Genomic DNA, 24,778 nt, shown 5'->3' with positions numbered 1-24,778 from the left:
ATATTTTTTTTCATAACATTTGAGGGAGAATATTGCTTATTTTCCTTAAGGACTTTATATAATGTTGCTAATGGGGTGCCTCTGTCTCCCCCTGAGGGTTACATGTTTCCAGGGTCAGAGGAAGAGAAGTCAGTCCACTTACCTTTACTGACATCGTGGTCACATTATTTGCCTCACTCCTGGCTTCTGATGCAACCACTCTGGTATTGTTCTAGCATTATAAACAACTATGTAGTTCTGATGTCAGTGGGCTTCACAACCTGGGTGGGAAAGTTGAATGGAACTTGTTACACATCACTCCACTTAGAGTTCTGATAGATAGTAAAGTGTCAGGAACATGAAGTTAATACAGAATAAGCACCCAGATGAATGGTATTTTACCTTACTAATGACAGAATTGATAAACCAAGGGGTTTGTTACTCTATTCCAAACTACATCACACTGGCTGGATGACACGTGTTACATAATAATACAAGGTCCCTGGGAGCCTTTCGCTTAATAAACACAAAGATTTAGTATAAGGAGAAAGAGTATTGGGCTGTTCCCATTTGTATTTATTGGATGGGGGGCACAGATTGTGAGTATGTACTAATTATAGTTTGGAAAACTTAGACTTGTTCCTCTCCTTGTTGGTTGCCATAGAGCATTCGCTGTTTCCTTATGCAGATTTAGCTTAAGGAGGAATTGGTATTCTGTGTGTGGGGAGAAAAGACAATAAAGATACATATTTCTGAGATTCTAACCTCACCAGGTTGCCCAAATAGTTGAGTGGATTTGGATCTGCTTTAGAAACCTGAATGATCTGAATCCACTTCAGATTTCTCCGGTAAGTTAATTTGCAGAGCTGACATGCTTGCCTGTTTCAGCTAACGAGGTACATGGCCATCTCTCCAGGGCCAAGTTTTGCATAATGAAAAATATAACTCAAAGACAGTTCTCTGTATCTTTCAGCACTCCATAGGATCTCATTTTAGTATCGGCAGGACTTTGGAGTAACTCAGAGCAAACTCTCCTTTCTTAAAAAGACCATTTTAATCAGTTTTATTTGAAGCATGATCAAGCCAGCTGATAACTCCAATGAAAACAATTTATCAGGCAAGATCTAAAAGAATCTAAGCAGTGTAGTCTGAGCTGTATAATGTGGTAAAATTTTAGAAATCTCTTAGTGCATGACATACAGAACAACCAGTTTTTTTTTTTTAAAGTCCATGGTGGAAAATGAAATTAGCGTGGCAAATAATTCACAACATCCAGTTATGATCAGCATTTTATCAGTTGAACCACACTGTGCATTTGCGTTCTGATCTTTATTTAATAACTTGTACTTTTAGGAAGTCGGCTATTAAGGTATCACCATGAGGGGTTTGGGGATTCTGAAGGATTTATATTGAAGAAAACCATAGAATGAATGTCTTCCAAACTTAAATAATTTTGGAAAAACATCTGTTCTTTTTTCACACTTACATAAAGAAAACTAGAATAAAATTGGCTTACGTGGTAGAGTGTACCTTTGGTAAGAGGAGAAGCATGTTGTCTGCAAAATGATTACACTTAGGTCATTTGAATGATCATACAAGGTAGTTCCGTGAAGAATTAGGAAAACTTAACCAAAGTGCAGGAGGCTTGTTTGAATTTCTGTTTATTTCACTATAAACAATTTGATTATACCAACTTACTGGCAACAAGTGTTTATATCTTTATATTTTATTTTTAGTACAGCCTAAATTTGGTCATCTTTTTAAAACTTGCAGATTTTTGAGAGTTTGAGTTAAAATGAAATCATCAAAATAGCCCAAAATTGATTGTAAATTCATGCTCATGTAGTTTTCTATTCCCTTTCTACTGGATGTAGGTGACTGTCCAGAGAATGTCCTAGTCAGTTATCTGATGTATGTGTATATGTATAATTACTTTTTGCTTACTGGGGTTGCCTTCTAAGGATTAGAATCTTTAAAAAACTTCTCTGTGTTTTTTTTTTTAAGTAATCATTTGAAAAATAGTGTAACATATAAATTAACTTATGAACTTAAATCATCTTAACAGTTTTGGTTTGGAGTTTTCCCTGTATGCTGGGAATTGGAGGGAAGGCTGTGTGGGATTCCAGCTCAGAGCCAGGCACTCCTGCGGCACCTGTGAGTGCCTGTGAGGGTTGGTATTTTTGTTTGACTCTTTTACACATGTGTAGAAATAGCTCGAAAACCTTTTTTCTGTTGTGAGTGTGATGAGCCAAAGAACTGATTAGCAAGTTGGAATCTATACTCCACTGCTCCTAAATAACTACTGAGAAGGTAAAACTATCAGACTGTATGTTTTGGATTGAATTAGGTAAATAAATCCTTAAAGATGAAAACTGTATAAAATATTCATTTTTTTTTTGACCAGATAGCCTGTTGATTATGCAGGCAGTGTAGTTCTCATGGATTTTTAAAGTAATTTTATTTCATGCTAGTTTATTCCTGAAAATTGACTCTGTGGTAGGTTAGAACATTCAGTCACTGGTATGCTGATCTCTAAACCCTTTACCTATGGTAAATATTCTCAAGTCCTTTCCATTCTGCTGTCATAAGAGTTGAGTTCCTGTCAGAAGTTGTTAGTGTCTCTGTATTTTTGTTAAGCTGTTAGCCCAGAGGTAACCGAATTTCAAAGGATGATGACATGTTTTGTTTTGTAACATTACACGCTTGACTGTGAAGTACTTTGGAGAGCTGAGGATAAAAAGAAGTATATTCTTCTTATTTTTAGGGAGGCATTAATTTTAACACAATCTTATCTGATTATTTTTTAAGCCTTGACATAGAGAAATAGAATCTTCCTGAAGGCTCTCTGTTAAATTGTGTAGGAAGGTGGGAAAATTCTAGGATTTTGGTGTAATCATAGATGGCATAATATTAAAGGATAATTATCATCCGAGGTAACAATTACATTTCAGATACGCCCAATAGGTCAGTTCAGCACTTTTGTGGAATGTGCCATGTGCAAGTTAGTGTCAGGCATTCGGATGACCACGTGCAAGTTAGTGTCAGGCATTTGGACGTGAGATGTGTGAGTCCTATCACAAAGGAGTTAACCAGGGCTTAGCAATACTGCACAAGTGAATATTCTAGAAATAGAGTAAGGCAAGTCACATAGGAGATCCCTAAGACAGTTGGTAAAACATAATTGAGCCCATTTAATTTTAGGGTATCACAAACTTGTGGAAGTCGAGGTGTTTGAGTATTTGATCGATGGCACGATTTAGGTGAGTGGTGATGGGGTGAGAGTGCTGGGGTTAGGGTGGGGAGGGCCATCAGCAAAGGGACAAGACAACAAAGGAAAGCAGAGGGTGCATCTGGGGAACACAGCAACTAGTGCCTATACCAGAACACCAAGCTTCGGCCAGAGAGGATCAAGATGAGTAGCTGAGAGGGCTTTTCTGCTTGTTGTTAGAATAATTGAGGGGGGTATGTGTGTGTGCATGCACGTGCATGCGCACACACTTACACTGAGGACTAATTGTTACCTATTAGTAAAGCTCTGAATCTCAGAATGTCATTCCAGTCCAGCATCTCCCACCTGCCTGGTTCTGATAATTAAAACTATCCTGACTAGGTAATAATATTTAATTTAACCAAGCAGCAGATGATTAACTCTCTTAAAGAAGCTGAGTTCCGCTCTTAAAGAAAACAAGTTCCACTTTCCACTCATTTCTAAATGTTCCCACTGGAAATAATCTCGTTTTATGCCACAGACTAGCATGGTGGATTCTTCACACACCCCAGCAAACAGAACTTAGGTGGGACTTGAACCTCAAGTTGATTTTGTAAATTCATTTTCCTTGTTCTTGTTGGGGAGTTCAATTCCAACTTAACGTTTTTCTAATAGACTATTCAATTTGATTGTTAATTTGACATTATACTCTATGCAATAAAGTTAAAGTTGTAGCAGCCTTTATAAAAATAAGACCAGGCTGCTAAAACCCTATTAGGATGTTTTGAAGCACAGTTTGTGCCCCTAAAATGGGGCTTATAATGAAAATACCAACAAGCCCTTCAATAGAGTAGCTCTAGAAACTGCCTGAGAATATAAATGACCAACTTCCTTGCTCTCCTGGGCCACATTTCCAAGCTTCCACTACTTTTATTTCACTAAAGAGTTGGGTTTGGATTCTTAATGGGAAAGGATAGAAGAAGGCAGATGATGTCTCTATTGTTGCTGTTTGCAGGTTATAAGGCATATGGACGCATTTTTTTTTTTCCTGTCTGCCTAGCAATGGAGGGTCTCTATAGTATCCTAGCAACCAGATTCGAACACCAGACTGCTGCTCTTTCTCCCATTTTGCCATAGGTGCTGCTGCCTATCCCAGAGAACTGGGCCCGATGCTAGCACTCAGACCCTCCGACTTGAATGTTCCACGCTCTGAGCACGCAAGACAATATGATAAATAAGAGCGTGCTGAAAGCAGCATTTACCCGTATGCGCAACAGCTTATTATGCAATCACATCTGTGGCATTTTGAATCCTAATCTGAACTGTTGAGCTGGCGCGGTTTGCCACCCCTTCCCTGACAGTCCCTCTCTTATTTCCACACACCCAGCCTTCTGACACCAGTTCCCCTTCCTTCTCACCATCTTCTATAATGACTGCATTCCTCGGCACCTCCTTCAAATGTGTTTTCTGGTAAGTGAAGTATGTGCAGCCTGTTTGAACTCCGAGTATATTTTGTTTCTAAGAGCAGAGGGATGTTCTCCCTCCAAAACTGTCATGTAAATATAAACAAGAGCACAGAATCTGTAGCTGCACAAAACAGATGTTGAGCGAAAGGTGGGACTAAGAGTATACGCTCAAAGTGTCTTGCTTCTGAATGGACTTTTTAATCATAGTTATTAATAGGAAAGAAGCAGGAGGGAGTGGGAAGAAGAGATGTGTGTCAGGAGGACAAGAAAGGGCACAATAGGATGACTACTGTGAAAGCTATGGCATGTTTGCAAAGTTGAAAAGGATCAGTGGGCTTTGTGGGCAAGTGAATAGGCAATGAGACTGGAACAGAACTTGCAGGGAAGAGAGAACTTTGTGTATGAAAACACCCAAATTGGAATGTACCAATGGCTGGCCTCCTTTGGGAGTTGAAACCATACTGGAATTTTGGTTAAAAAGCCATTCAGATGTTTCCCTTTAGACCAATGCTTGTTTTGAATACCTCATATTGTCCCTTTGAAACATCCCTTAGCCTGATACCAGGGAGGCCTTGGTGGTCTTTGTGCAGACCACCATGCAGAAAAAGAAAGTAGAGGATAAGTTAGTGCATCACTGTTCTGAAAAAATAGGTCAGAATGGTACTGCCCATCATGATCGCGATGGCTGACATTTATCGAGTCCTTACTCGGTGTCAGACCACTGCTCCCTGTGCTTTACACAGATTGTCTTTTTTTTAATCAAATAACCTGGTGAGGAATACTCCAGGTTATCCCGTTTCATGACAGTGAGGGACAAGACACTGAAATTCAGAGATGCTAAGTAACTTGCTCAAAGCCACACACTTTGTAAAGTGCTGAATTGGAATTTGAACTTGAGAGCCCTTTTCATTAGCCTCTAGGTTCTTCTGCTTCCCAAAGGGGTTGGAGGATTGGCAATTTCATGGTCCTAATAGATACCATAAAGGCTGTTCTGTGGGGAGTATCTGCTCACCAGTAATTAAATAGGAAACAGAAGTGCTTAGGGAAAAGCGGAAAAAATAAGACAGGACCAAACCAAAGTTTATTTCCCAAACTTTACTGCTGCACATTAGAATCATCTGAGGAGCTTTAAAAAAAACCCAAACCCATTAAAATCAGAATGTCTGGAGGTGGAAGCCAACCATCAGTGTTTTTTAAAGATTTTTCAGATAGTTCCAGTGAACAGCATGAAGTAGGAAACAGTCTGATGAGAAGACAACAGGTGTGTGTGTGTGTGTGTGTGTGTGTCTGTGTGTGTCTGTGTGTGTATGTATGAGAGAGAGAGAGAGAGCTCGCGCGGGAGGGTGAGAGGGGAAGGGGGGAGAGGGAGACAAATGTTAAAGCAACAGGATAAACTTTCCACTTAAAGAGTTGAATGTGTCTATTGGCTAAAACCTTTAACTACTAAGGACTTGGAAAAGCAGCAGCGTTTTTTTTTTTCCAAATTGTAGGTGTATACTATTTAGGTAATGCCTGTTGTTTATTCTCTCAAAGAAATAATTGTTACCTTACCTAGTTCATCGGTTCTCAACCCTAGGCTTCATATTAGAATCACCTAGGGAATTAAATTTTTTTTTCCTGGGCTGCCACCTCCAGGGATTCTGATTTAATTGGCCCCTTGGTGGACTGGAGGTGGAGGTATATTGTTTGCACTCCCAAGGCGACTCTAAAATGCAGCCAGGATCGAGAACCTCCTTGGTGGCTCATTCCGTGTTAGCTCCTACAGGTTCCTGGAATTGCCATCCCCTGGGAAAGCACTTTTCTTGGTTCCTTTTTTTTTTTTTTTTTTAATCTTTTTTACCAGCCCTAATCCCCTGCTTGCATTGGAGCCAGGCAGATCCAGTTTCCCACTTTCCGTAGCAGCCACACTTGTCATTTTCACCATGATCTCTGGGGTGACCTGCACGGCTCTGGGGCACAAAAAGCGGCAGCAGCTCCCTTCCGTGGGTAAGTGTGCTTCCCTCTTTCTTGCCAGCCATGAGTCCTGGCCACGATTCAAATATGACACCTTAGGATCAGCCGTCCGCCCGTTTGTTTTCCACTCTCACCAAGGGGAGCTGCCTGGTGAGCCAATGAGATTGTTTCCTGGTATCCCAGAGGCTTCCATGAAATGTTCTGTGCTTCAGGGTGAAACAGTTACGAGCCCCTCTTTGGGAGAGACGCACAGGCCTTGTAGTGCCTCTCCTTCTGGTATGTGATGTCTCTGTAGCCAGCTACGGGTTTTTTTTTTTTTTTCCTCCTACAGATATTTTATCCTTTTAAGGCAAACAGCCTGAGCTCAGGCTGAGGAGTACTTTCCAGGGAGGCTTCAGAGAAAGCAGAGCTAGTACATCAAGCTCTCAGCCCCCTTTCCAGACGGTCTGGTCTGAGTGGTGAACAGGGCTGGCCACTGCTGGCAGACGAGAGGACCGACGTGACGCTTGTAGCAGGAGAATCTCGGTGTGTCCCTCAGGAAAGCTCCAGCAAGAGCTAGGGATTCCTACGCCTTGTGGTCACAACCTCATTGCTGCTCCCATTGCCAAGTTTTGGGTCTCTCTCTCTAGCCCTTTCCCCTTATATTGTTAAAAAACAAAACAAAACAAAATACAAAGTCTTTAAGATTTTCCTAATTTTCTCTGATAGGAGCCTATTTATATGTGCAATTGAATCATTATCTTCTCAGGTAAGGATCAATCAGTATAGTACTTTATATAAGTGATGAAAACAGCTAATATAATTACTAATACTTTTTTGGTAAAAAAAATAATCTCTTCCGAATGGGAGTCAGTGAGAAGCTTTCTCTTTCTTCCGTCTTCTAAAACATGAAAATGTATTCAGCTGACAGTGTAACAGCAGAGTAGATGTCATAAGGCTGCACAGAGGGTTGGGGACATTAATTACATAGGGAAGGTAATCATAAGGAAAGTAAACGCTTTCATTATGAATCTGGTTTCTTGTCATGCATTTGATTATTGGGCCTAAATGGGAAGGACAAGAGGAATTAGCAACAGTAAAGGAAACACGAACTAAAGCATGTCTTCACCTGTGTAGCTTATTAGCAGTTAGAAGCAGAAAGAGGGTCAGCATTGATGGTAGGACCCTGGGAAAGGGTCTGTGTCTTAGAATTTTTATAATCCAAGATATAAAAGGATGGGGAATTATATAGAAAAAGAATCGGTGACAATTTAGTGTCAATATATGCTACTTCCACATGCATCTACAATTTAAAAAAAAATGTTAATTACCTTTGGCTGTCTAAAGATCATAAGTGCTAATTGAACTTCACCAGAAATCCTTTATGACAGGTACAATTTCATTGCCTTCCATATAGAGGTGAAGTAACTTAGGCCCTGCAAATGTATATGTTAATAGTTCAAATTATTAATATGTCTCAAAAGCAGATCTCTTAATGCTGTGGACCTTCTAATGTTCAGTTATATTTTCTGACTTTAAGACCATATCTGCTCTTTATGAGTAGTATTGTATTTCTTTGAACTTGAAAAAATTATAGTATCAGCAGTCAGCTTAATTTGGTTAATTGTATTCCATGTCAGTGATGACAAATACATTTTAGTTAAACACAGTAGTTTTGCTATTTTCTAAAACAATTGTATTACAGGGCTATCAAGCTTTCACCAGATTTAGGCCAAGGAATAATGAGATAATGTGAGGGAAAAGCATCTCCTTTCTGTATATATTGTAGATCATCTTAATGGTCCAACTCTATCAATAAATTATGGTGTTGACAGTGGTTCTAAGTCTGGACTGGGAAGAAAGAAAAAAAGAGCTGTCATGACAAGCAAGAAAAATGGGAATTTTAAATTTTGCCCCTCTGGAGTTATTGCTACTGATGGACTGCAGGGTGGATTTGCCATTCTTTTTGGCGTTTATCAGTAGCTGGTGAGCATGCTGTACAAGCCAGCATAGCTCTCACTTACATCTTCTTAAGATGGGCTCTGCCTAAATCATTGGTGACTGAATAACACATTTTATGTTACGATGAGGGAGAAAAGATGGCCTCATATTTGACTTGTATGGTTTTGACAGGGTGTCACCATACCCTTTACAGAGGAATATTAAACATCTAAAAATGACAAGTACTATTTTGCTAAGCCTGTAAGTGGCAACTCATGCCAGTGGAAGGAGAGACAAGAAAAGAGGGAAAGGAATAAACCCTAGAGTCCACTGCCTGCACTGGGGAGCTCTGTGTGAATCATGGTCTTTGTTCTTCCTAACTGCAGCAAGTAGAAGGGGAAAAAGTGGAAGCAGTGACGGATTTTCTTTTCTTGGACTCCAAAATCACTGAGGATGGTGACTGCAGTCATGAAATTAAAAGACACTTGCTCATTGGAAGGAAAACTGTGAAAAACCTAGACAGCGTATTAAAAAGCAGAGACATCACTTTGCCAACAGAAGTCCGTGTAGTCAAAGCTATGATTTTCCCAGTAGTCATGTATGGATGTGAGACTTGGACCATGAAGACTGAGCCCTGAAGAACTGATGCTTTCAAATTGCGGTGCTGGAGAAGACTCTTGAGATTCTCTCGGGCTGCAGGGATATCAAACTAGTCAATCTTAAAGGAAATAAACCCTGAATATTCACTGGAAGAACTGATGCTGAAGCTCCAATACTTTGGCCATCTTATGCGAAGAGCTGACTCATTAGAAAAGACCCTGATCCTGGGACAGATTGAAAGCAAAAGGGGAAGGGAGATGCAGAAGATGAAATGGTTAGATAGCACCATTGACTCAATGGACATGAGTTTGAGCAAACTCTGGGAGATAGTGGAGGACAGAGGAACCTGGCATGCTGCAGTCCATGGGGTCGCAAAGAGCTGGACACAACTTAGTGACTGAACAACAATAACACATATTTAGCAACTATCTGAGGATACCAAAGGTGAGAAAAGGAAGTCCAGAGACACTCAGCAAAGTAAGAGTCATTTTTTGGTTGGAAGATCTGTTCAGTGAATCACTTTTTTATTTTGAGAACTTTTACATTTCTGAATTTTTAGAAGAAAATCCTTTTTCTTCCACAGCATTTGGTACAGTGCAAAATGAAAGAATTGCTCAAAGTTTCTAGTTATTCACTTAATACTTTATAAAAATATAGTATTCAACTCCATTATCCATTTGTATGAACAGTGTTTCTTGTAGATCCGAAAAGCTTTAGAATATTTTCAAAGGAACTCTGCTCTGACTGTTTCTTTGTAGTGGTAGCCTTCATCAGGGGCTAGTCATTTTCTTCAAAATCTGAATTAAGACTTTTTGTTGTTCTTCATAAAAGAAAAATACAACATGAAAAATTGTAATCTGCCTGACTGCCTTCTCGATGTTTTAGTATTATTTAGTATGGAGATATACACTCACTTACTGAAAGAAAAAAAGAAACAAGAACTAAATGACTTCTTGTTCATGAAGCACTGAAGAGCATAAAATTAAATGATTTTTACTTTGAAATAGTCCTCATGAAAAGGAATGGCAAAGAAATACAATAAGAAGCCCACTGTGAATGAAACATTTTTTATTAGCTTCTTGCCACCTCTGTGCATACTTCATGAATTTATCTGGCCTTTGCCTTTTGTATGCTTTGCTTAAGGCATTAAGATGTCTTTTTCCCCTTCTTTTTGTGTTTGGGTGGGAAATAGCTAGTCTATTTTTTTTAAAGAGGTTTTTGTTTTTTTTGAAAGAGAACTACTGTTTTTGGCATTTGAAATAATATTGAGTAGGTACAGAAAAGTTCTGGGAATGGAGTAGTTAGATATAATGCTTCCAAGCATTATATATGTATGAGTGTTTACATGTTTATGGATTATTACAAGAAATTATTTCAGAGAATTCTGATATTTAAACAGAATCCTGTTATTTCCACCGAAAGTTAGAGTGCATCTATAGTATGGTTATTTTAAGCAATCCAGAGTTACCCTTCTATTACCTCAAAAATGAAGAGATAAAAAGAACTGATATTAAAGAAAACGTTGGTAAAGAGCTCACAGCAGAATGTGCAGAGAGGTAAACCCAGTGGAGCACGTGACCAGAACCTTCATACTAAAGTGTGAAACAGAACACTGCTCATCAGAGAAGGCTGTCTTTCTCAGTTAGCCCTTTCTTGTCTTTTTCTTTTGGTACCACCGCTGAAGTCCTGTGCCCTGTACATCATTTATCATCACAGCAGTGCTCCGTCTTCTGGATTCCTAAGGGTTACTGTCAGTGTGATAGATGGAAAAGATCTCAAGTCGACATTATTTGTCTTGGCAAGAGTGGCTTTTTCTACTAGATGAACTTAGAGGTCATTAAATAACACCGAGGTGAACCCTTGCTAGTGAGTTTTTAAATCATGATAGATTTCCCCCTTTTCTTTGTGACTGCCATCACCATATTTCAAAAGTTCTTTTTGTAATTCAGTCTGTTGCTTCATCATGATTAAGGGGGAAACTTTTCTTGTTCAAACGAGGCTCATTCTTTATCTTTTCTTCTTTTCTTTCCCCCTAGACATAGGGAACAATTGCTCTCATCTTTACTGAATTCCTTTATAAAATGAAGGTAATAATTGTCACTTTTAAGCCTTGTCTTTACTGGTCAATTAGTGTTGCTCCTGCTGCTACTGCTAATTATTACTAAAATATTTGCCTGACTGTAGACTACATAAGCTTTCTCATTTAATTCTCACAGTCATTTGACAAAGTAGGTACCCTTCATCCCATTTCTTCAGATAGAGAAAGTGAGGCACAGAGAAGTTAACCAACTTGCTCAAAATAAAACTGTAGGTTGAAACAGGCAAAAGCACGTGTATGTGACCCCAGAGTCCATGCGTGTTCTCCGTGTGCCATGCTGTCTCAATTGTCCCAACAACTCATTTCTTTGAGGATATGTCCTATTTCAATTCTCTTTTATGATTGTGTTCCTTTTTGTGGTGTGGTGGTGGTGGTTTAGTCACTAAAGTTGTGTCTGATTCTTGCGACCCCATGGGCTGTGGCCCACCAGGCTTCTCTGTCAATGGGATTTTCCAGGCAAGAACACTGGAGGGGATTGCCATTTCCTTCTCCAGGGGAATCTTCCCAACACAAGAGAACCCTGGTCTCCTGCATTGCAGGTGGATTCTTTACTGACTGAGCTCAGGGAATTTTTCATATATCCACATTTTTTCATGCCCATATACTGATAAACATGTGGTGGCCAAGAATTATCCCTTTTTGAGGCTAGTAAACCTATCAAGGAAGCTTTTCTTATAGGAAATTGTATTTCTGTGGTGTTCAAATTGTTATCTAATACGGTTGCTTGTGCTAAAGTAGTTTTTGCTGTATCATATGCAGAAAACTTTCTCTGTCTTGTACTTTCATATTTTGTTTTTGTTATCAGTTAGAATGTTTTTAATGGCCTGTGCCACTAATTTTAAATTTAAATTTTCATTGTAAAGAAACATTTCCTCATTTATCAATGCTTCATTTCCTTATCTATTTCCCCCTAAGTGTTAGCATCTTAATTTAACTGAGTATTATTAGAAAGTTTATAAAATACCCTCTGATTCTTTTTTTTTTCTGGTAACATAATCTGTGAATTCGTTTTCAGTTGTTTATTTGTTCAATTTTTACCAAATATTTCTTAAATAATTACTCTAGTGTAGAGCTCTGCTAGATGTAGCTCTTTCTCAACCCCAAATATGCTAAAAAATAAATAAATAAATAAAAGACATTAGCTTTTCAGGGCTCTTACAACCAGAATTGAGCCCAGGATACCTGGACTGGAGGCTGGTGTCCAGGTCTCAGTGTCTGACTTTGTAGTGCTATGTACTTGGTCTTCATGTCCCTCCGAGTTTGAATTGCTTTAGGTTGGTCATTTTTTGGTTAGCATCTGCTCTTGCAAGATGGTCAGTTCCGGGAAAATAATACCGGTTTCTCTTCTGCTCCATGTAGTACCTTTGGAGCCCAGAATAGGGCTGGCGTACAGTAGATGCTTTATAACTTTTGGCCAGAAGAAGGACAAAAAAAAGCCTCTCCAAGTTCTTGGCCCTCATATGCTTCATCTTTTAAATTTAAAATTTTGAAAATGGGAAGCACAGAGTGAAGTAAGCCAGAAAGAAAAACACCAATATAGTATACTAACGCATATATATGGAATTTAGAAAGATGGTAGCAATAACCCTGTATACGAGACAGCAAAAGAGACACTGATGTATAGAACAGTCTTTTGGACTCTGTGGGAGAGGGAGAGGGCGGGATGATTTGGGAGAATGGCATTGAAATATGTATAATATCATATATGAAATGAGTCACCAGTCCAGGTTCGATGCACGATACTGGATGCTTGGGGCTGGTGCACTGGGACGACCCAGAGGGATGATATGGGGAGGGAGGAGGGTTCAGGATGGGGAACACATGTATACCTGTGGCAGATTAATTTTGATATATAGCAAAACAAATACAATATTGTAAAGTTAAATAAAAAAAAAAAAGAAAAAAAAAAAAAGAAAATGGGAAGCATATCACTGGGCTCAATAGAGCTTGGGGGCATCTTTGGCTTGACCAGAAGAGTTTTACAAACTTTGGACTTTATGCCTTGTCACACCTTTGTGGCAGGCCCTGGGCTCCAGGATTTCATCACAGCTCCTGACACTCTATACAGTCTCTATCTAGCTCATCATCTCTCTTGTTTGTGTTATCTCCTGGCCTCTGAAGGCATTACAGATTTTCACCTGAAAACCTGGGATTGCATGGTCTTGAAAAGTCCCTTCTAGTTGGACTAAGATGAGATTCTAAATTATCTTTCTAAGGAAGCATATTTTTTCTCCAGTTGAAATATCTCAACTTAAGCTCTGTGACATGAAACCTCATAAATAGGGTAGCCTCAAAAAGTAACTAGATTAATTGAGAAATACATGCCTGGAATGAATGGGAATAGCTTAAAGAATAATCTATCAAAAATTTAAATCTTTTTGTGGACATAGAATTCTCACTAACAAAATTCTGTCAAGTTTATTATAATAGCTTGCTGATTTTAACTATCCAAATAGTCACATAGATTTTAATGTGAGATGATGGAGACCATTAAACTCATGATAACATTTCATTAGGTGCTTACCTCAAGAATAACCATAATAAAATAGGGAACATTTAAAGGCTGATTCTGTTTGGCATATTGTCTCTTAGCTCTTCAGAATGGAACCTGAAAACACCCAATCCTAGGAAAAAACCCTTTTTTTAAACTGTTATCTGACCTTATGCTTCTGTTAATGTCTGAGGTTAAATTCCTAAAAGACCTGTGTACCAATGCAACTGTGTATCTTGTATCTGATACAAAGTGATGCTTAATAATAACATCTATTAATTGGCTGGAAAAATGAATGTAGGTCATTTATGCCTCACAGTATCTAAATGGATAAAGGAGAACAGATCATTTCCATTTTATAGAAGAGATGATTAAGGATCAATGAGGTGAGGTAACACAACCCACATCCAACAGCTCATAAGTGATAACTCTGTAAACACAACAGGCTATCAGACTCGGTTCATCCTTCTTTCCACACTCTGTGCAGCATCAAAGCATCGTGAGATGGTCTTGAGAATCCACTGAGTTCTGTGGTTTAGCAGTGCATTTATGGAAAATCCAAGCCGGTAGGCTTAGAACACAGCATATACAATGGATATGGGCATGGGCTGTGTTTCAGTTGCTACTTTACTACTCACAAGGTGTATGAGATTGAGTCTATCTGAGCTTCTGTTTTCTCATTGTGAATGAGGATTTGATTAGAGATCATGTTTGTGAGTTCCTCAGTACAGCATATAAAACATATTATGGAGTTCTACAAATAGCAGAAGACATAAGCTGTTGAAATTATCATTATATTTTCAGTGTTACTAAGTTAAACCCGATTCCATTATTCTTGTTGTTCAGTTGCTAAGTCGTGTCCAACTCTTTGCATCCTCATGGACTGCAACATGCCAGGCTTCCCTGTCCTTTACTGTCTCCCAGAGTTTGCTCAAACTCATGTTCATTGAGTCGGTGATGCCATCCAACCATCTCATCCTTTGTTGTCCCCTTCTCCTCCTGCCCTCAATCCTTCCTAACATCAGGATCTTTTCCAGTGAGTTGCTCTTTGCATTATTAGAGTTCTGTAAACATCTTTTAACCAAACTGAAGCGCACAGGTGGAAAGAGTGTCAGTCATGACGAGGTCCTAGAGGACAGCCAGTGCAACCCAGCCTGGTTTTGTGGGATCTGACTCAGGGAGACTGAATGACAGCAAGAATCCTGTGTTGACTTCCGTGGGCTGACTGTGGATAAGGATTGGCTACCATGATCAAGCTTGCAGGTTTGTAATTATGCCATTTAGTTCATTCAGTGAGCAGTTGGAGGCCTACAGAGAAGTCAAGAATAGATTTCTAAGTTTGAATTGAGAACCACGTAGTTCATTTATGTTAGGAAATCATAGTGAAAGCAGTTGTGTAATATCTGAAGGAAAAGCTGTCTGTATTCTAACGACGGGAAGAATATTTGGTGGTCATTATTTGCAGATGCATTTATGTGACATTGTACAATAGTAATATTTTTCTTAACATTCATTTTAACTTGTGGGCCATTGTACACGTGGATTGGGGCACCGCTGCCCTGGTGCATTTTTAAAGACCCACTGCTTTAATGATGTGATTTTAATCCATCAGAAATATTTAGAGCAAAGTGCCTTTTCTCTTTCCTCAACTGTTTGCATAGAAGTTATTCACTGGTAATGGATTTCTATTTGAAACCCATTCATTCCCAAGTTGAATATTTGCTGTCCAGGCTGAGAAGCCATCAGATGCAGAACATAATCTTAGCCTATAAATGTTTTCTCTTAGTGACTTTTATACTGCATTCCAAGATGTCTTTTCACAAACATGATTGTGGGTAAGAGCAATAACAGGCCCATTAACTTATGGAGGAATACATTAATTGTCTCGGACAAATTCATGACAGGTGTGGTGATGAGCTGATAGTGGAAAGCTTTAGAATAAGAATAAAAATACTAGTTTATCCTGAAATGTTTCATGTTACCAAAAAGACACATTATTTTCAATAACTTTATTGTGATATAATTTGCATACCATAACTTTTACCCACTCTACAGGTATATTAGTACAATGATTTTTAGTAAATTTGTAGAGCTGGCAACGACAACTATGGTTTTGGAACATATGTTATGGCCCGGATTACCTGGGGCTCACTTTTGGACAATCCTTGCTCCACCTCTACCCCTGGGCACACAGTGATCTGCTTTCTGTCTCTATAAATTACCTTTTAATACGTTTCATACAAACAAGCATCTTATTTTGCAAATGGTTTCAATTCCCTTGATGGACTCTGTGATACCAATTTATGGTTTACTCAGTGAAGTTTAGAATATTAAGATTGTTTTTGGATCCAGGATATTTGCTGTTAACCTTGTCTTATTAGTGTCAGATAAGTTCATCTGTTCTGTTTTTTGGTTTTTGTTTTTGGAATAATGCAGAAACTGAGAAATTGAATTTCATACACAGATTCACTATGTTAGTGTTGCAATGACTTGATTAACAGGAACAACAGCAGTAATAGTAGCAGGTTGTCATTTATGGAATACTTACTGGATTCAGGCATTGTGCTGGGGGATAATATGAATGTTCCCCCTAATCTTCATGGTAGTTTTGAAAGGTAGAGAGTATTTGCTCCATTTTAGAGACAGCAAATGGAGAAGGCAATGGCACCCCACTCCAGTACTCTTGCCTAGAAAATCCCATGGATGGAGGAGCCTGGAAGGCTGAAGTCCATGGGGTCGCTGAGGGTCAGACAAGACTGAGCGACTTCACTTTCACTTTTCACTTTCATGCATTGGAGAAGGAAATGGCAACCCACTCCAGTGTTCTTGCCTGGAGAATCCCAGGGGCGGGGGAGCCTGGTGGGCTGCCAGTCTATGGGGTCGCACAGAGTAGGACACGACTGAAGTGACTTAGCAGCAGAGACAGCAAAAGTGAAGCATACTCAGAGAATTTAAGTAATTTGCCCAAGACCACACAATGCTGCCCGAGTCCAAGTCTGTGCCTTTGACTACTATATTGAGAGTTGTCTATCTAGAGGGACTTTGTAAGCAGACAGTGTGTTTTATACCTTTCTACAACTTCCCAGCTCTTTCCTTTTTTTTTTTTTTTAAGCACTAATATATTTCCTTGATTTTGGCCTCCCACTTGCCGTTTTGGCTTCCCATGCATAGTTTGCCAAGTAATAAAAGAAGAGAGCATGGATAAGTTACAGAGAAGTTCCAATCCCTGAGGCGAATATAGAACTGGTTAGGGAGCTATTTGTGAAATGAAAGAGACAAAGAGGAGCTATTTGGATTGTGAAAGAAAAGAATGGACAAGAGTACATGAAAGAAATATAAGACAGAAGACTTTATAAGACTTGAGAGGAAGGGAGAAATTTCAGTTATCTCAATGTGCCTGAGGTGGTGATTTCATGAAGAAGGTGTTTCATGAAGAAGGTGAGGAGGGTTTCAATAAACACTCTCTTTTGGGTAGAGCTTTTTTGAAAGAATTCTAATGGGCTCTTGTGCCAGTGGGGCTGAAAACAGATGAACAAGACTAAATGGTCTCTAAGCTAGGTGGTCCTACCCCCAGTGGGACATAACTCTGATTAGGTGACTTGCTGACTCTGCTTTGTCTCACTAAAGACCCTGGCTTGCTACGTGGCTGGCTGTATACCCAGAAGCCTTTGCTCTGATGCCAGTCTATCCTGCCTGGTACAAAGGCCTGTGGGTTATGAGCCAGTTGGGGAGCTTGCCAGACCTGTTGCTTATTCAACAGTGAAATGAGGTGGCACTGTTAGCTTTCTTTGTTATTATGCAGGGACAGGAATGAAGTTTCAGACTGAGAGAATAAAGAATAATTTTACTTCGTTGATTCACTGGGGATTGATGAAAGGAATTTCAGGGACAATAAACCGTTTCATGCATTTGCAATAGGCTTCAAGCCTCAGTTACACAACAGGTTGCAAGTCCTAAATTCCATTGACCAAATTTGCATTTTCTTACTCAAATAAGTAATAGTGGAGAAGAGAGGGAGTGACATTTATGTAATGAGAATCAGCTTTGATAAATATATAAGTACAAGGTAACTATGAATTCAAACTATTAGAATTATATGCACACAGAAAGGATTTAGAGCAATTTCATAAAAATGCACATGGTAGCAACAAGAGTTTCAAAAACACCCCATAAATCACTGAGTTGCTTGATACTGTTGCTGTGTGTTATAAACCCAGAATGGTGGGCAAGGCATAATAGGTACAATAACCACAGTGGTTACCTGGGCTCAGCGCACCAGCAGCACTTGGGAACTTGTTAGAAATGGAAGATTTTAAGTCTCATCTCAACTCACTGAATCAGGAACCTTGGGCTAGTGCCCTGAAATCTCTATTTTAACATTCCTTTAGGTGATTCTGATGTGCCCTAATGTTTCAGTTCAGTCACTCAGTCATGTCCGACTCTTTGTGACCCCATGAATCGCAGCCCTCCAGGCCTCCCTGTCCATCACCAACTCCCGGAGTTCACTCAGACTCACGTCCATTGAGTCAGTGATGCCATCCAACCATCTCATCCTCTGTCGTCGCCGTCTCCTCCTGCCCCCAATCCTTCCCAACATCAGAGTCTTTACCAATGAGTCAACTCTTCGCATGAGGTGACCAAAGTACTGGAGTTTCAGCTTTAGCATTAGTGCTTCCAATGAACACCCAGGGCTGATCTTCAGAATGGACTGGTTGGATCTCCTTGCAGTCCGAGGGACTCTCAAGAGTCTTCTCCAACACCACACTTCAAAAGCATCAATTCTTCGGTGCTCAGCCTTCTTCACAGTCCAACTCTCACATCCATACATGACCACTGGAAAAACCATAGCCTTGACTAGACAGACCTTTGTTGGCAAAGTAATGTCTGTGCTTTTCAATATGCTATCTAGGTTGGTCATAACTTTCCTTCCAAGGAGTAAGCGTCTTTTGATTTCATGGCTGCAGTCACCATATGCAATGATTTTGGAGCCCCCCAAAATAAAGTCTGACACTGTTTCCACTGTTTCCCCATCTATTTGCCATGAAGTGATGGGACCAGATGCCATGATCTTCGTTTTCTGAATGTTGAGTTTTAAGCCCACTTTTTTACTCTCCACTTTCACTTTCATCAAGAGGCTTTTTAGTTCATCTTCACTTCCTACCATAAGGGTGGTGTCATCTGCATATCTGAGGTTATTGATATTTCTCCCGGCAATCTTGATTCCAGCTTGTGCTTCTTCCAGTCCAGCGTTTCTCATGATGTACTCTGCATAGAAGTTAAATAAGGGGACAATATACAGCCTTGACATACTCCTTTTCCTATTTGGAACCAGTCTGTTGTTCCATGTCCAGTTCTAACTGTTGCTTCCTGACCTGCATACAGATTTCTCAAGAGGCAGGTCAGGTGGTCTGGTATTCCCATCTCTAATGTTTAGGAATTCCTAAAATAATAGGATGGGAATTTAAAATGTGGGATACTGTACCATAAACATTACTGAAAGCAGTAATCAAAACAGTGGCTGGGAGTCATAGTTAGGGGCTGTCTCTCTTTGCATTTTGCTACAAATTGGAACGTCCCTTTTTATTCAAGTTCCATCTGCCTTTGATTTACAGGAGACTTTCTTTTTCTAATACCACTGTGAAATGGTTTCTCCTTGGCATTATCTTAGGTCTGAATTTTTTAGGTTTAATATTCTTTGGTACTTAATATAATATTAAATATTGTGCTAATTATTGTTGTATATATAAATGTGTGTATACAGACACTCAGGTACTATCCCCTTAAAGATGTCCTTTCTGAGCAGACCCTGGTCATTTTCATATCTAGTATTTTCCTTTGCATTTACTTTACCTTGGATTCTTCATAGCACTTCATTATCTAAAGTTATCTATTTATTTGTTTTCTAGTTATTCTTTGTCCAGAGGGCTTCAGGTCAGCTTGCCTCTGTTAATCCTGGCCCCAGGTCATGGGACAGTGCATGGCAGCTGGCAGCAGATCATTGAATGAGTGATATGTCTGTCTCCATCTAGGTTGTAAGCTACCAAGGGACAGAGCTGGTGTTAGATTATAAATACAAACTGAAAGAGACTAGTGTGGTATCTGGGGCTCAGAAAGCACTCACGCAGCATTCTTTTTTCCATGCCTTTCCCTTCTCCTGTTCTTATCACTTTCCACTTCTGACAGTTCTTTGTACTGAGTGTGTGCTTGGGAGAGATAAATGTAATAATTGAGACAGCTTTTAAGATGTTTTAAACAATTAACGTTACTAATTAGAAAATAAAATGAAATATATCACTTTTTTCCATGTTTTGATTAGTATGAATTATTTATTGAATACCTAATAGAATTTCTAGAAATTGAAATATGGAAGTTCCCATTTTCTTCAGCACCAAGATATATTTTTAAAGTTACCTTCATACTTTATTACTAAACAGTTAAAATCTATAACATGGTGTAGGTTTATATTTTTCCCCTGAGATCTTTGCAATTCAGTTTTTTTTTTTTTGACAATTTTTTGAAAGATTGCACAAAGGTACACACTCAGATGGTAAAGAATCTGTCTGCCTGAAATGCGGGAGACCCGTGTTTGATCCCTGGGTCAGGAAGAGCCGCTGGAGAAGGGCATGGCAACCCACTCCAGTATTCTTGCCTGGAGAATTCCACGGACAGAGGAGCCTGGTGGGCTGCCGTCCATGGGCTCACAAAGTCAGATATGATTTAGCAACTGAGTAACAACAACGTCGTCATCTATAAGCAGAGCCAGCATTCACATTTTAGATTCTTTTCATTTTGAAAATTATATTAGTTCACAATGAACATTTGAGGCACTTGAAGCTCACAGAGGTTAAGCAACTTGACCAGAGTCACAGAGCTGTATATACAAGTGAAATGATTGGAAACCAGTTCTGGATTAAAAAAAAAAAAATTCTGTGAGGATTGCTTCGTGCATTCCATTCATTATACAGGTAATAACAAGGTCCAGAGAGTTTGTGATCTGGGGTAGCATCACTGGTTAAGGAAAGTACAGACCTGGATTTTTTTAATACCTAATACTATATATTTTTTAATACCTAATACTCTTCATTTCCCACAGTGACCTCTAGTTTCCAGATGTTTCTAAATTATTGTTCTTGGAAATCACACTTGTTGAAGAAGTAAAGGCAGTTTACTTATGGTTTCTGTTTGCTGTGTTAGCTCCCAGAATGTTTTGATCAAACAGTTTGGCTCTCTTGTGTTTTTTGTAATCTAATAGCTAAGTGCTGGTAATCAAGCAGGGGGCTTTATTTGCTCAGGCACAGCCAGAGTGTACTATAATTCCCCATTTCCTTAGTTGCCTTCAAGAGTAAAATAAGCCATTTCATTTAAAATTAATAGCTCCAATCTTATTTCTGCCCTATTTCTACCTTATTCAGTGAGGGAAACCTCAGAGTTACTGTACTTTCAGTTATTCCAACTGCAACTTCGAGGGAATTCTTTGATGGACGCCAGCTAACATGTGTGGCTTTGCTGCTTTTAGACAAACTCATGTACTGGAGCAGAGCGATACTCCAAAAACCACATTCTGAGTCAAAGCAAATTACCTTGCTGTCTGCCTGAGTACTTTACAGATTTACACATCTTCTCAACAAGATTTGTAGGTATCAGATTTTTGTAAATCAAGGACTTGAAGCTTACTAGAGAAACTCACATTTAAAGTAGACACTGGATTCTTTTTTATTGAAAGTGACTGATTCAGGGGAAAAGAAATTGAGGGCTTTTGGCAGACTCTGAGGATGTAGAAAACTTGAGATATATTGTTTTTGCCTTTTTTTTTTTCCAGGGGTAAAGTGCATTGTTTTTAATTGTGAGGCTTTTATGATTTGTTTGTGCTTATATTTGTATGTTACATACTTCTATAAAGGGTATTCTACTATAAAGGATATATATATCAGTATATAAGAATTAAAAATAGGCAATGCATCATTTTATTTCATAAGCTTGATAGGTTATTTTTAAAAAGCTAAATAAAATCAAGGCACAATAGCTCGAAAGAGATAGAGTTGGAGGAAATGGAAAAGAGGAAAAGGTACAGGAAGAGAGATGGGGATTTTAAACTGATCCTGGGCTGTGTAATGATGCTTGGTCCCTTAGCCCCTATTCTTCTAATCACTGAAGCTAAAGAGATTAACCCTTAGATTGTTTTTGTCCATGGACTGAAGACTATGCCTGTGCTAATTTAGGCACTCTGAATAGGAATTTTGGGCTCTGTAGCCCAGTCCACATTCCTGCTGGTCCCACTCTAACAGAGTCTGGAGAGCCAATAGTGTGATGATTTAGCCCTTGGACTCTGAGGTCAGAGAAACCTGGATTCAGGTCTGGATTTTGCTAACAGTTGTATCTGTTATTTCTCTGTGCTTTGGATTTCTCACCTGTGAAATGGGAGGTAGCAGAGTGCATGGTCAAGAGTGTGGTCTCTAGAAGTAGACCTCTCAGTTGGAATCTCATATCTACCAGTTACGTGCTGTGTTACTTTAGGCAAGTTGCTTAACACCTCTGTGCCTTCAGTGTCAAACAGGGATAGTAATAGTTTCCATCTCCTATTTGTATTAGTGTAAGTACACAAGATTATGTTTGTTAAGCGGTGAAAACATGGTCTGGTACATAAAAAGCACTCAGCAGATGCTTGGTCTCGTCCTCCTTCCACTAATACATTGGCTCTCAACTGGGAGTAACACCCCCCACCCCACCCCGCACCATGGGACATTTGGCAATGTCCAGGGACACTGTGTTTGTCCTAATTGGGAGGAAAGTAGACACCAGGGATGGTGCTAACGATCCTACAATTTATAGGACAGTCTCCACAATGAAGAATGGTCTGTTCCCAAATGTCAACAGTGTGCTAGCCTCACTGGCAACCTAGTTCCCTTTAGGGCTAGGATTCTGCTCCAACTCTTCTACCCCAATCTGGACCCTCTACCTCAGGTTCCATAACTGTCCCTGAGGTACCCATAGTGGGTTATCCTTTGATGTGACTTTTCAGACTGGCTGGATCTTCAGCTGTTGCTAATGGCTGGTGATCTTTTTTTCTGTTACCTGTTCTGGCTGACCATCATCCTGCTGTGAATACTCATGATGCTGACCGGCCATCTCAATTCTGACTTTCCTGGGGCCAGACTTCATGTTGGAGGAAACCATACCAGCTGCAACCTTGGCAATTTTTTCCCCCCATCTTAAGACTGGTGGTTGTCAGAATTTGTGGCTCTCTGGCAGACAGAGTCTCCACCCTACTTCCTTCTCACCACCTTTGGTCTCCTTTCTGTGGGGTTTTCCTCTTTGTCTGAAGTTCTCTTGCCTTCAGCACTGCAGTGCATACCCTGCCTCCAAGCAGTCCATGGCACAGGAACTTTTGATACTGACTGCCCTCCCAGTGGACATAGAACCTGGGTGGAGCCCCACATTGATCGTTTTAGAAGGTCCGCCGACGGAAGGGACACGGGCCACTCTCTTCTTCCTGGCAGCGTTTTCTGTCTTAACTTTCGATGCTTGAATTCTCTCTTGGATTGTGGTTTTTGAGTCCTGAGACATGAACAATGAGCTAGCTCTTCTGGATCCCCTTCATACCAGGTGAGCTGGTGAAAAACTAGCTTTCTTCTCGTGGAAAACATCACGAGGGGAGCGGGGTGCTGGGGGTCCTCTGCCTGGGTTCAGTTTTCCACTATGCCCCTTAGTGGTTATGTGAACATGGGCAAATTCATTTTAATATCTTTGAGATTAACTTCTTCTTTTCCAAAATACTAAAAAGAGCTCTATCAGAGGTTGTTAGGAGAGACAGTACGTATAGGGCTTAGTACTGTGGCTGCTGAAGACTGATTATTTTTTTTTAACTTTTTTTTAATTTAATTTTTATTGGAGTATAGCTACCTTACAGTGTTGTGTTAGTTTCTGCTGTACAGCAAAGTGAATCAGTTAATTCGTATACATATATTCCCTCTTTTTTGGATTTTCTTCCCATTTAGGTCACCACAGAGCACTGAGTAGAGTTCCCCCAGCTATACAGTGGGTTCTCATTAGTTGTCTGTTTTATACATAGTGGCAGTAGGGTATTTACGCCAGTCGCAATCTACCAATTCATCCCACCTTTCTGCTCTTGGTATCTATTCATTTGACTGTGTTTGAATTCTACTACTTTCTAGTTGTATGTTCTTGGGCAAGTTCCTTAAACTCTCTCTCTCTGTCTTAGGCTTACCATGTCTATAAAACGTGTGTAACAATAGGACTGACTTCACAGTGTGGTTGGATGAATTCCGTGAGGACCTGTATGTAAATGCCTTAGAATGGCCCCTGTGTTGCCCCATTCCTTCGCCTTTCCTCTGCTGCCGAGGTCTGGATTGTGGGGCACGTGGCACAGGACACAAGCCAAATCCACTTGGAATGGAAGCCAAGTGACTTGATGCAGATGCTCCTCATGGAGAAGGGGGTCGGTGGGGGAAGGATACATAATGGGAACATGTGACCCTGTGTCAACTTCCACCCCCTGCCCCCCAGAAGCAGGGATCCTTTGGTCATGGAAAACGTCCCTATGTGCTTAGGCAGGGTTTCAAGATAGTCTAGAAAAACAAACGCCGTAACACTTTAAACTCCTTGAAATTCCCAATTTGTCCTCAAAGATATGGTTGCAACTTACAAAGGAAGCCCTGCACGTTCCAGTCCTCTTTGTTCACTTTTACAATCTCTGCGCGCTCCTGCTCCCTTTAAGTTCATTTTTGCTTCCAAACACCTGCCTCGGCTACTCTTCTTTGGAGGACTTCCCTGGAGCTAATGGCTGGTTTTCAAGCCTCAGTATTGTTTTCATCACCCCAGGGCAAACCTTGCCAGTGACTGTCAGGTATGGGAGCCTACCAGCCTGACTCTTTTGCCTGAAAGAGATAGAAGTTCTCCTGTGGGTTCCCCCTGCTGCACTCTGTGAAACATGCTCTGAGGAGCTTCACCTGAACTTGCACGTTGGTTGACTTTTTCCTTTGGGGAGCACTTCCTTAGTTTATCCTCATGTGTAGGTCTGCTTCTGGGGAACCCAGTCTAAGGCA

At 39.9% G+C, this 24,778-nt stretch overlaps 1 protein-coding gene across 3 annotated transcripts in view; it reads left to right on the top strand.

The window, feature by feature from the left end:
- Positions 1 to 24,778, top strand: part of PRKG1 (protein kinase cGMP-dependent 1) — a 1,428,274-nt gene that overhangs the window by 92,939 nt on the left and 1,310,557 nt on the right. The window lies entirely within an intron of this gene.

The sequence above is a fragment of the Bubalus bubalis genome, chromosome 23 (assembly GCF_019923935.1).
Source record: "Bubalus bubalis isolate 160015118507 breed Murrah chromosome 23, NDDB_SH_1, whole genome shotgun sequence".
In the NCBI taxonomy this organism is placed as follows: domain Eukaryota; kingdom Metazoa; phylum Chordata; class Mammalia; order Artiodactyla; family Bovidae; genus Bubalus; species Bubalus bubalis.
This window is presented reverse-complemented; position numbering and strand designations above follow the sequence as displayed.